General features: G+C 43.2%; 1 long non-coding RNA gene across 1 annotated transcript; it reads right to left on the reverse strand.

Moving 5' to 3' along the window:
- Nucleotides 1–2,708: 2,708 nt before the first annotated feature.
- On the reverse strand, nt 2,709–8,452 carry LOC140472735 (uncharacterized). Its single transcript, XR_011957821.1, has 3 exons — nt 8,370–8,452; nt 6,466–6,572; nt 2,709–2,969 (listed from the first exon to the last, which is right to left on the reverse strand). It is a non-coding gene; the product is annotated as an uncharacterized lncRNA (long non-coding RNA).
- Between the last annotated feature and the right edge of the window lie 5,527 nt (nt 8,453–13,979).

Below are 13,979 nucleotides of genomic sequence, written 5' to 3' on the forward strand. Positions count from 1 at the left end.
GCTCCAGAGAAGTGGGCAGAGTGTTATAACGGTCATCGAAGATGGTAACAAATTTCCCAGAGGTTACAAATCGTAAATGACAGAGTAGGCATGAGTTCTGCTGGTAAAGTGTATAAACTTATTCAAAATGGCTCCAAATTACTTTCAGAAACAAATGAGAGAAAAGCACATTACTGAGGTCTTTGCATTAGTCCAAATTTAGACATTCAGGAGAGCTGAAGGGAGAGCTGGTGTTGGGAGTTGTAGTAATGATAGGGAAAAACTTGTTTCACAGAGAGAGAGAGTTCACAGATGGAAAACTCAGCTTTAACATCACATCAACTGCAGAGTCATCCAATTCTGCAGGTCTTGATCCTTATCAGTAATATAAAAGGGGAAAGGAGTACTCCTAGCTCAGAGAAATCATTCCCATGTTAGGCAGGTTGTCGTATATTTAACCGGTCATGTGATCTGGGAAGACACCAATGTAACGGGTTCAGGGCGAAGCTGTGTAAATGTGGGGACTGTGGGAAGAAATTTACTTACCTCTCTCAGTGGGACACTCACTGACACAGTCACACTGGGGAGAGGCTGTTCACCTGCCTCACGAATGGGAAGGGATTTACTCGATCTTACAATCTGCTGAGGGTCCAGAGAGGGCACAATGGATTTAGATCCTTCACCTGCTCCATGTGTGGGAAAAGATTCACTCAGTCCTCTGATCTGCTGAAATACCAGCGAGCTCACTGTGGAGAATGACCATTCACTTGCTCCCAATGTGGGGAGAGATTCACTCAAATGCACCACCTGCTGAGACCCCAGTGAGCCCACACAGGGGAGAGGCCATTCAGATGGTCAGTGTGGGAGAGGGGATTCAGTGATTCATCCTGACTCCCTGAGACCCCAGTGAGCCCACACAGGGGAGAGGCCATTCAAATGGTCAGAGTGTGAGAGGGGATTCAGTGATTCATCCTGACTCCCTGAGACACCAGCGGGTTCACACTGGGTAGGAGCTGTTTCCCTCTCTGTGTGACAAGGGATTTGCTGAGACGCAACACGACTAAGAGCCCAGTGAGTGCAGACAGGGAAGTGATCATCCCCCTGCTCCGTGCGGGGTAGAGTTCACACATCACTGCAGGACTCTCATTCTGCAGTTACTGTCCATCAGAGTCAGGAGTGGAACTTGTACATGATGACACTGTTGGAGTATTGATGTTGTTGTTAACCACCTTAACTGGGCTGGAGTTGACTGAATTTATATTGCCACTTTCTGAACCTCAGGATGCCTCTCTGGGCAATAGGTCACCATAAACAACAATGTGACAAGGAGCAGGGTTCATCTGTATTGATTTAAATTGTGATCATAGCACTGCTGTCTGACAGCACCAGGTAAAAGGTTGCAGTCCAGCCTTGGTCAAAGGCCTATGTGGGGTATCCACATTCTCCCCATAATAGTGTGGGTCCCCTCCATGTGCGCTGGTTTTCTCCCACAATTCAAAGATATACAGGTTAGGTGGATCAGTTGTCATAAATTGTCCACAGTATTCAGAATTTGCAGGCTACGTGGATCAGCCATGGGAAATACATTGTTACAGGGATGGAGTGCTCTGGGCGGGATTTTCTTCAGATGGTTGGTGGGATTTGATGGACCAATGCTCTCCTTCCACACCGTAGGGATTATATTCTATGATTGAGGATAAAGAATATTCTCAGGGTCTCCTTGGAGGAGGAGCATGTGGTGTGTATCAATGCTCTCTATGCCATTAGATAGAGGTGGGCACCGCCGCCACCGCCACCCCCTCACCCCCAACTCTACTTTGATTTAGTCCCTTCCCACTCTGTCACTTGTAATGGTTTGCTTTGCCCATAATGGGCTTTGTTTGGAAATATTCAACTGATGACACTGGTGTGCTACTGCTGGCGATTATACGTTAACAAAACGCAAAATAATGGAATAATGATGTTGATGGTGGGAAGGTTGCTCAGCTGTGTGAGATAACACTTCTGGGTAGGAGAAATGGGAGAAAAATGCTTCACAGCTCGCAGAATGAGAACTGAAAGTAGTTAAATCAAACCAAAGGTTCAGAGAGGGAAGGAATATTTCCCTGGAGTTTGAGTAACTGAAAAGTGATGGCGTCCGGGAGTAGACAGGATTTTATTTAAAGGGCATTTGAAATTTTAAAAACTGTTATATGCAGATAGTTTCGATTCTTTAAGTTTTATTTATTGTGGAATAAACTTGTACTTTACAAAAAAAAAAACAAATTCACAAACCTTGTATTAAAGACAAATGTTAAATAAAATCCATCAAACCATCCCTCACTGAAAACTGAGGTGGAAGTGCAATCTGCTGCTGAATCCCTGCCCTGACTACTTCTTCCAACCCGGGCTCCATGGCTATATATAATATATATATACCTGGGAGATAGCAGCAGGAGAAGGCCATTCGGCCTTTGAATCTGGCTCCACCATTAATGGGAAGCAGCTGACCATCCAGCTCAGTCACCTGTTCCTGCTCTGTTCCAATCCGCTTTGATGACTTTACCTTGAAGAACTATATTTCAGTCCTCCTTGCACTTCACTGCCTTTTGTATCAGTGATGTTGCTGTGTTATTGCGTGGGTGTAGGCAGGGGTAATGTGATGGTGCTCTTCCTTGAGGACACACTTAGCGTCCCTCATCATCCTGCAGTAACATCAACCGGGTTTCAGCAAATAAAGACAGAACCCATTTCCAGGATATGGGCATCACTGGCTCAGTCAGCATTTATTCCCCATCACTAGGTACAATTGAGAAGATGGTCGTGAGCTGCTGTCTTGTACCATTCACAGTCCATTTGTCGCAGATAGACCGACAATGCTGTGAGGGGGAGTGTTGCAGGATTTTGGCCCAGTGAATCTCCATCTTTGGTTCTTCGAATGCTGTTTAACTTAATCACAATCTGCACATGATTTTGAGATTTCAGTCTGCAAATCTTCACCATCTAGCACGCTGTATAAAGGAATATGCACAGATTAGAAATTCAGAACAGACAATTCTAGTTTCTCTGGAATATCGTTTACACCTTTCTTCCACCAAAACTGTAACCCTCCAGCCCACTTACTCTCTCCCACCATTCTGACTCTGCTGCACCTAATGTACACCCTCCTCATTCTCATGGAGTTACTGATAAACAGATCTATTCCACCACTTCCCGGCCCTGGTTAGACTCTGTACCCTTTCTGGGTTTACTTGCTTTCCCTTCAGTTGCTGCAAGTCAATAATGTAACAGCAGAATGAAACAAAAGGAAACAGAAAGTGAGATGGCAGATCCTGGACAAAACAGGAACCTTCAGTCTGGGAGAATGGGTCAGATTCTTCCTTGTTTCCCATTAGTTTATTCCCAGCATTACAATGAATTGAGGGTGGAGAGTGGTCCCACGTGTGTGTAGTGACACTTTGACCCCCCGAAATGATCAATACTATAAGCAGATACGTTCCTCCTCTTGCCAATCACAGTACTTTCCTCTAATTACCCCAAAACATGTGCTCCAAAACCCGCCCACATTCTGTATATGTACAGTGCCGGGTTTCCCCACACACCTGTGGTTCCTGCCTCAGGGATTGTGGGAGTTGCAGTCAATCAATGTCCTGTACAGCCACATCATGACGGAGAGCATAACAAACGCTGCATTCACTCCCGTACCTACCTGTGACTCTACTTTCAAGGAACTATGAACCTGCACTCCAAGGTCTCTTTGCTCAGCAACACTCCCCAGGACCTTACCAGTAAGTGTATAAGTCCTGCCCTGATTTGCCTTTCCATAATCCAACAGCTAACATTTATCTAAATTGAACTCCGTCTGCCATTCCTTGCTCCACTGGCCCATCTGATCAAGATCCTGTTCTATTCTGAACTAACCTTCTTCGCTGTCCACTACACCTCCAATTTTGGTGTCTTGTGTAAAGCTACTAACCATACATCATATTCACATCCAAGTCATTTATTTAAGGACCCAATAATCGATCCTTGTAGCACACTGCTGCTCACAGTCCTCCAGTCCACAAAGCAAACCTCCATCATCACCCTCTGTCTCCTACCATCAAGGCAGTTTTGTATCCAAATGGCTTGTTCACCCTTCATTCCATGTTATGTAACCTTGCTAACCAGTCAGCTTTGTGGAACCTTGTTGAATGTCCATATAAACAATGTTCACCGCCTGGCTTAATCAATTTTCTTTGTCACTTCGAAACATTCAGTCAAGTTAGTGAGACACGATTGTGCACGTACAAAGCCACATTGATAACAGGAGAAAGTGAGGACTGCAGATGCTGGAGATCAGAGCTGAAAATATGTTGCTGGAAAAGCGCAGCAGGTCAGGCAGCATCCAAGGAACAGGAGAATCGACGTTTTGAGAAGGGCTGATGACCGAAACGTCGATTCTCCTGTTCTTTGGATGCTGCCTGACCTGCTGCGCTTTTCCAGCAACACATTTTCAGCTCCACATTGACAACAGTCAATGATTATTCCTTACTTTTCCAAATAGATGGATATCCTGTCCCTCAGAATCCCTTCCAACAACTTGCCTGCCACTGACTTCAGGCTCACTGTTTTCTTGTTCCATGGCCTCTCCTTACCACCTTTTTAAAATAATGGCACCTCACCTGTCACTATCAATGATACAATACCTCAGGAGAGGCCAACAATCACTTCCCTTGATTTCCAGAAAGTTCCGGGATACATCTGATCAGGTCCCAGGGCTTTATCCACCTTGATGCGATTCAAGACATCCAGTAACACCTCCACTGTAACATGGATACTTTTCAAGTTCTCTGTTTATTTCTCCAAACTCTCGAGCTTCCATATCTTTCTCCAGTAAAAAGGACGTGAAATATTTGCATATCTTTCCCACCCCCCGGTGGTTCCATAGACAGCCTCGTTAATATTTAAGGGGTCCTATTCTCTGGTCCAGTTCATCTTTTGTCTGTGATATATTTATTTAATCTCTTTGGATTCTAATTAAACCATTTCTTGAAGCTATTTCATGTCAAACAGCATCAGCAGCAAGCAACAGAGCTAAGTGATCATACATCCAATGGAACAGATTGGAGCTCTGCAGTTCTGCCACACCCAGTTGTGAACGGTGATGGACAATTTAAAAAACTCACTGAAGGATGCATCACAGATATCCCCACCTTTACTGATGGAGGGGCCTCACATCCATGCACCAGATAAGATGACAGCATTTGCAGCAATCTTCAGCCAGAAGTGCAAAGTGGATGATCCATCTTAACCAGTGGTTTCTAACATCACAGATGTGACTATTAAGCCAGTTTGATTCAGTTTGAATAACATCAAGAAATGGTTAAGTAGGGCAAAGGCTACGGGCCCTACCAATATTCTGGCAATAATACTGGTTTGTGCTCCAGAACTTGCCACCCACCAAGCCAAGTACCGCTCCAGCACTGGCATTTACCAGTAATGTGGAACATTGCCCAGGAATGTTCAACACAAAAACACAGTGCAATCCAACCCAGGCAATTTCCCTCTATCAGTCTACACCCGATCAGCAGTAAAGTGATGGAAGTAGTCATCAACAGGGCTACCAAGCAGCAGCTGCTCAGCAACAGCCAGCTGAGTGACACTCATTTTAGGCTCCACCAGGGCCACTCAGCACCCGATTGTGTTACCGCCCTGATTCACAACCTGACAACCAGCTGAATCCCAGAGGTGAGGTGAGGTGAGGGTGACAGCCCAGTCCCACTACAAGATCACTAATTCTAGCTGATTCTCCCCTTGTCTCAGCTCATAAATTCTCATTCACCTTGTGTTATCTCCAGACTTCAGTATCCAAACACACTCCTGGTCAGCTTCCCACATTCAATCTCCCTGTAATCTTAAGAAAAACTAAATCTCTGCTGCCCAAGTACTCCCTCGTACCAAAACTTGTTGATCCATCAAAAGGCTCCTAATCATAATCAACAACATAGAGCCACAGAGATGTACAGCATGGAAACAGACCCTTCAATCCAACCCATCCATGCTGACCAGATATTCCAACCCAATCTAGTCTCACCTGTCAGCATCCGGCCCATATCCCTCAATTTAAAATTTTCACTCTTGATTTAATTCCTGGTTGTGATCATCCCTAGCTCGGCGCATCACACATCCTTGAAGACCTCGACAACCCATTCTGTTCGAGACTCCCAATGATCTGTTAATTCATTACTTTACCTGTATGGCTGCTTTTACAGTTGCCAAAGCAACATTTTCTGAAATTCACAGGTCTGCTTTCCCCTTTTAAGACATTCCTCAAAGCCTGCTTATTTGGCAATGCTTTTGGTCACCTGACCTGATATCATCAGTCTCTGACCTTATGTCTAAAGTTCCCAATAATATTTTTGTGAAATGATAAGCATGATGATAAAACTACAAACTGTTCTTGATTTGGACATTACCTTCAAATCATCACTGTTGTGGTAATGAATACTCTGTAATGTCTCTTACCTAATCATATTGAGGGAGTACCTTCACCACACAAACTGCAGCTGTACAAGAAAGTCAAACATCATCCTCTCCACAGGCAACAGGGCTCTGACATTAATCACTGGTTTCTGTGGAAGGAGAAACACAATTGATGTTTCAGGGAGTGCAAAACAGATTACAGGGAATGAAAATGATGCAGAATTTGATAGTCAGAAATGTAAGGAAAATACACTTGCTTATTGGAAAAAGGAATTCTTGACTGTCAAAGATTTTCCAGAAAAAAAATTAATAAGCAGCACATGGTCAGGAGCTGGGCGGCAGAGAAAAATTAACTTACAAAAATGTCTTTAAAAGTAATCGTAAAATACTAAACAGACCAAACGTACACCCATAGTTCGATACTGAGCAAGCTAGATATTGACAAAGTGCTCATAAGGGAGCCCAGAGATGAAGCAGACCTGTATAAGCTATTATGATCCCACAGTCATACAGACGTATAGCACTGACACAGACCCTTCGGTTTAACTCATCCATGCCAACCAGGTATCCGAACCTAATCTATTCCCATTTGCCAGCACTTGGCCCATGTCCCTGTCAACACTACCTAATCATATCATGTGTCTATTTAGATGCCTTCAACAAGTTTTAATTGTACTAGCCTCCACCACTTCCTCTGGCAGCTCATTCAACCCACTGCATGAAAGAGTTTTCCTTTAGGCCCCTTTGAATTTTTGCCCCGTTCACCCTAATGCAATGTCCTCTACTTTTGGACCCCACTACTCAAGGGAAAACATCTTGTTCATTTACTCTGTTCATACTCATCATGATTGTATAAACCTCCATAACATCACTGCTCAGTCTATGGCACTCCAGGGAAAACAGCCCCAGCCTTATATGCCTCATCCTGTAGCTCAAATCCTCCAAACCTAACAACATCCTTGTAAGTCTTTTATGAAACCTTTCAAATTTCACCCTTCTGAAAGGAGGCAGGCCAGAATTGCACACAATATTCCAAAAGTGGCCTAACGAATGTCCTGTACAGCAACATGACCTCCCACATCCTATACTCAATGCTCTAACCAATAAAAGGAAAATACACTGAACACCTTCTTCATCATCCTATCTACTTGCAACTTGACTTGCAAGGACTATGAATCTGCGGTCCAAGGTTTCTTTGTTCCGCAAGCGTCTCCAGGGCCTTGCCATTCAGTGTATAAGTCCTGGGCCGAAAAACGTGTTGCTAGAAAAGCACAGCAGGTCAGGCAGCATCTAAAGATCAGGAGAATCGACGTTTTGGACATGAGCCCCTGATGCTGCTTGACCTGCTGTGATTTTCCAGCAACACATTTTTCAGCTCTGATCTCCAGCATCTGCAGTCTTCACTGTCCCCTAGTGTATAGGTCCTGCACTCACTTGCTTTTCCAAAATGCAGCACCTCACATTTATCTCAATTAATCCGTATCTGATCAATATCTCACTGTAACCGGAGGTAACCTTCTTTACTATGCACAATACCTCCAATTTTGAATGACCTGCAAACTCAGTTACGACAGCAAGTCATTTAAATGAATGACGAAACAAATCCAGAAATGAACATCCACTACTCTGAGTTTGAATGTGCTCTGGACAAATTCTGCCCAATGACTCTGTTCCAGAGAAAGGCTGCACATGCGCCTGGCTGCACCTTGCCCGCTACAAAGATGGCGGCCGCGCACGTGTCCAGTGACTCGTTGCCCCGAATAAAGATGGCGGCGCTCACTCAGGCCTACAGCCGCGCTGAGGCAATTCCCCGTTTACTCCAAACACGGGACTGGGACGTTCAAATTTGTGTTTTCCGACGTACACAACATGTTTGTAAAACCTCTCCGCTCATAGCAACACAGTTTTTCTCCCGTTTCCCTCTGTTTATTTATTTCTTTCCTTACCGTATCCTTTCGCTCCATAACTTCCAGAGCATCCAACACAGCGACTCTCCGCTGCGCGAGGGTGATCACGTGATTCAGTCTAGTTCTGCCCCTAGTTCACTTTGATTGGTTGGAGGACCAACCTTCCGACGGGTCTTCCAGATCCGCCCACTGTCCTTTCATTGGTCCGGAGCTGACATCAATCACCCGGGGTCCCTTTGTTGGCTAGAGCATGCGTAGTGCGTCCTGCTTTTGCCGATATGTTGGGTCATGTGATCGAAGAGTTTTCTGAGAGGAAGGATTCCTTTGTGTGAGCTCTGCAGTAGATTTCCTTTATTCATGGAGGGAATTGCCTTCCTACTCATGACTGTATAGGTGTGATTGATGAATCAATGCCATCGGAACCAGTACATAAACACACCATTTTCACAACATCTGAGATCTTTAGCACATTGTATCACACTCTTCTTTGGAAACATAAAAACATGAAATGGAGCCTCAAGGAATTGGAGCAGGAGGAGGGCATTCATCTCCTCCAGCTTTTTCCCCCATTCTATCAGATCATGGCTGGGCCAACCCAGATCTCAACACCTCTTTTATGTTTGATCCGCACAGCCCTCAACTGCTCAATATTTCAAAAATCTATCTGCCCTCTTTTAGAATAATTTGAGATAGAATCATAAATTCCCTACTGTGTGGAAACAGGCCCTTCGGCCCAACAAGCCACACTGACCCTCTAAAGAGTAACCCAACCAGATCCATTCCCCTACCACATTTAACTTTCACAATTGTTTGGGCTAGAAAATTCTAGCCATTCACTGACAGAAAAAAATTCTTCACATTTTTTACAAAACGAATGTTCGCTTATGTAATGTCCACTGGTTTAAGACTTCATTGGTGCTAGAAGATCTAGTCAACATCTACCCTGTCAAGCTCTTCAGCATCTTGTTTCCATAAGATCACCTCTTATATTATGTGGGTGGCAGAGTGGTTAGCACTGATGTCTCACACTGCCAGAGACCCGGGTTTAATTCCTGCCTCAGGTGACTCTCTGTGTGGTGTTTGCACGTTGTCTGCGTGGGTTTCCTCTGGGTGCTCTGGTATCCTCCCACAATCCAAAACAAACTGCAGGTTAGGTGAATTGGCAATGCTAAATTGCCTCTAGTGTTAGCTGAAGGGGTAAATGTAGGGGAATGGGTCTGGGTGGGTTGTGCTTCGGCGGATCGGTGTGGACTTGTTGGGCCAAAGGGCCTGTTTACACACTGTAAGTAATCTGTTTGTCGAGATTCTATTGAACAATGACCTAACCTGTTTAGCTATTCTTGATAGGTCAACCTTTTCGTTCTCAAAGCAGCTAGCTGAATCTTTTTTTGAATGGTCTCCAATCCTGGTTTATCCCTTATTAAATATGGCAGCTAACATTGTATACAGTACTCCAAGTGAGGTCTCGGCAACAGCCAGTGTGGTTAACCAATCCTCACTCCATGCAAATACCTTACCCCTGACACAGTGAGCTCCTAAATTGTGCAATTAACTTTTCTGTAGCACCTTATCATTTGCATTTTTAAAATCCAAATACAGAACATCATTGGATTGCCCTTTACCAGCCCTGCTTGTTATCTCCACAATGAACTGTCGCAAATTTGTCATAGTGTCTCTTTCACAAAACCCAGTCTACCATGTTAAATGATAAGCTTTTCTAAATGTCCTGCTATTTATTACTTTAATATTCGACTCTGCCGTATTACAAAAGCAGATATTAAACTAACTAGTCTATAGTTTCCCGATTTCTGTCTCCCTTCCCTTCTTGAACAGGTGCATCAATCCACTGGATGCTTCCTGTATCCCCTGATTCTGGAATATTCCAATCGATGCCTTGAATATCTCTGCAGTCAGTTGCCCTAAAAGTGTTTGATCCAGGCCACTAGGTCCTGTCTGCCTTTAGTCCTATTATTTGGTCAATACTTTGTCCCTTGTGACAAAGACTGTTATAACATTTTACTTCCCATGAGTAACTTGCTTACTTGCTACCTTTAGGATGATAACGGTATCCTCCTTCATGAAGATCAATGTAAAATATAGGTTTAAATGATCTGTTGTTTCCTTGTACCCATTATCAATTCCACAGTCAGAACCTCCAAGGATTCGATGCTGAGTTTAGATACTCAATTTTTATATACCTGTACAACTCTTGCCATTCATTTTTGTTTCGTGTCAATTTAATTACATGATCAGTTTTCTCCGTTTTTCGTCATCCGCAGCTATGTCATTCTTTTCCTTATGGATACTGCTTTTGACTGCTTTTGTTACCCACGGGCGGTTCACCTTTCTCTTCGGGTTCTCCTTTTTGCTTCACATTACCTTTTGCTAAGAATTATGTAAAACAAAACTCATCATATTACAGTGACTGAGCATGTGATTTTTTTAAACATTGGATGCCTTAATGTTCTCATTGGGTTTTGCTGTTTCAAAGAAGATCTGAGATCATCTGGAAAGGAGGTGGCAGCTGATTCAATGTTAATTTCCAAAATTAATTTGAATACTTGCAAAAAGAAATTATTTGTATTACTGTGAGAGCAGGGATCTAGCCAAAGAGCTATTTTAAAAAGGTGGCACAGTTGTGATGGGTTGAATAGAGGCCTCTGATTTCAAAAGCACAATGTGATCCAAGTTGTCTTCCAATCTGCGCTGTACTAATTCTTTCTGATTGAGATGACTGGGTTGGCATGTGTGCAGGTTGTAGCAGGATCTCTGACTGCTACAAACCGATCTGGGGGAACAGCTCCTGTGTCAGTGACAGTGCTGTTGGACGAATAGAGGCAACAACATTCAGACTTCATGAAGCAACTGCGAACCAGGGCTGCAAACCCACAATCCGAAGAACTGCAGGTTAGGTGAATTGGTCATGCTAAATTGACATAGTGTCCAGCGATGCACAGTTTCGGTGCATTAATCAGGGGTAAACATTGAGGAATAGGTTTGGTTGGGATACTCTTTGGAGGGTTGGTGTGGATTTGTTCGGCTGAAGGGCCTGTTTCCACAACGTAGGGATTTTGGGGATCGAACAGATTCCTGGTATTCAGAGGGTTCTCTGTTAGTTAAAATAGTATTGTACACTCAGCTAACATTACCTTCTGAAGCAGTTTGAGGTAGACTGCTCTGTGCAATTTCACAGAACAGATGCTCTGGAACCAATCAGGGAACAGCTATTTTAGACCTGATAATATGATTGAATAATGAGCTCAAAGTAAAAGACCCTTTTGGTAAGATGCAATGCAGCATGATAGAATCTAGCTTTAGGGTGAGGAATTTGGTTCTTCATTTAGTATCTAAACTTAAAGGCAGTCACAAGGGGATAAGGTAGTAGTTCCCTCAACTGGAATGGGACTATAGTTAGAATGTTAAAGCAGAAGAATATATTCAGTTATTTTATTATTCTCAACAATATATATTAACTTGTCAAAGAAATGCACGATGAACAGTGGTGCATAGCTGAGGGAATTATGAGTGAAATCAAATTGAAAGAAAAGATGTACAAAACTGCAAAGATGATGGTAGACCAGAAGGTTTAAAAATTTCAAACTATCGAAGGATGAACAAAACAACAGATGGAAGATATTTTGTCCCTTGTCAGAGAGACTGTTGTAACATCTTTGCTCCCATTAATACCTTGCTTATTTTCCAGCATTAGGATTGTAACAGTATCTTCTGATTAGTAAGATAATTGGACAAATTAACCCACCAGTTACTCAGCCTAAAACACAGTGTTCTTGTGATGCTGTGGTAGTGTCTCCAACTTTGAGCCAGAAGGCCTGGAACTGTCCCACCTGTTCCAGAGGTGTCATAATGCATTGAAATAGGTTGATTGCGAAAGCAATACTGAGACAAACTTCAGTAGTTGAATGGACAATGTTGATGGTCTCTGGAAATTCCAAACATGACTGTTTAGTATCCTCACCTGAGGCCTGATCTCAATTAATCTGCCTCATTTAAATGGAATTGCCTTTTCTTGTGTTGAATATAATTGAAGTTTGTCCTATCTGCATGCCCCCTTGTGCAAAACATGTTGCAATCTGTCAAAGAACAAGATTGAAAACTCAGATCAGCTGATAACCTGTTCAGGGGCTTAAACTAGTGGCCTTTTCCACTGGGACAGTAGGCGCTACAGAATTGATCCCATTTCCCATTAAACTGAGACAGGAGGTGGTGAGCTTGCTGGAATTTCTTTCACTGAAACATTTTTGAATGAAAATAAATTACTTTGGTTGCGGTGCAATTGAATTTCGACACTTAGTGGAGAGTATCGAATGTCATTTCTTTGTTTGTTTCATCGCAGAAGGAATGAGAGCAGCCCAACGCCAGACGGACCTGCGGAGAAACTGCCAGATGTTAAAATGCGTAACTCCGCTTCATTAGCCAGTCTGACTGAGTCATCCAGACTCAAACATCATGACTGGAGATGGGCTTTTTGTGTTCACTGTGGATGCTTTTACAGAGTTCAAAATTAATGCATAACCTATTTCTTCAGAACTGAAAACAACAAATACTGAAGATCACAGGAGGGAGCCGATGGCTGAGTGGTATTACTGCTAGACTGTTTATCCAAAGATCCAGGTTACATTCTGGAGAACCAGGTTCGAATTATGTCACATGAAATGGTGGAATTTGAATTCAGTGAATATCTGGAATTAAGAATCTCATGACCATGAATCCTTTGTCGGGTTACGGAAAACCCATCTGGTTCACTAACGTGCTTGAAGTAAGAAGCTACCATCCTTACCTAGCTTGTCCTACATGTGACTCCAGACACACAGCAATGAGCTTGACTGTTAACAGCCCATTGGGCAATTAGAGATGAACAATGAATGCTGCTGAGCCAATGACACCCTCATCCCATGAACTTCTTTTTAAAAAAATTGCTGGAGAGAGCAAGCTAACATTTTGAGTCCAGATGACTCTTCATCAGATCTCTGATCGAGTCATTGAGACACATCGTTAACTTGCTTGGTCTCCATGGATGCTTTCTGACCTGCTGTCAGCTCCAGCATTTGCTGTTTTCAGGACAGATTCCACCATCTGTTGTTATTTCCTTCTATACTTCTTCATTATGTTGTTTATTAAATGTCCACTAAATTGCAGCTACTACTCAGCACCTTACCTACAGAGTACTGTGGACCTGGTGTCTAAAGCCTCCATTAACTTTTTCAATTACACCATAGTTTCGGACAATTGCAAAATGCCACTGTGGTTGAAAAGAATAGAATCATAGTCATCAACATGGAAATGAACCCTTCGGTCCAACTCATCCATGTCAACCAAATTTCCCAAACTATGCCAGTGCAGTTTGCCTGCATTTGGCTCATATTCCTCAACCTTTCCTATTCATGTACCTCTCCAAATGTCTTTAAAATGTTGTAATTGTACTTGCATCTACCACTTCCTCTGGCCGTTCATCCCATGTCCCAACCAATCTCTTTGTGAAAACGTTGGCAACTGATAGTTTCATTGTTGACTACGGTGTGTGAATCACTGGGGATGATTGTTCGTTCAGGACCACCCCTGTCTGAGCACAGCTTGAATGTAGCTTGGGCCTACTTGTGGGTAAACACATGCTCCTCAAGGCTTTGTGTT

Source organism: Chiloscyllium punctatum, unplaced genomic scaffold, assembly GCF_047496795.1.
Source record: "Chiloscyllium punctatum isolate Juve2018m unplaced genomic scaffold, sChiPun1.3 scaffold_428, whole genome shotgun sequence".
In the NCBI taxonomy this organism is placed as follows: Eukaryota; Metazoa; Chordata; class Chondrichthyes; order Orectolobiformes; family Hemiscylliidae; genus Chiloscyllium; species Chiloscyllium punctatum.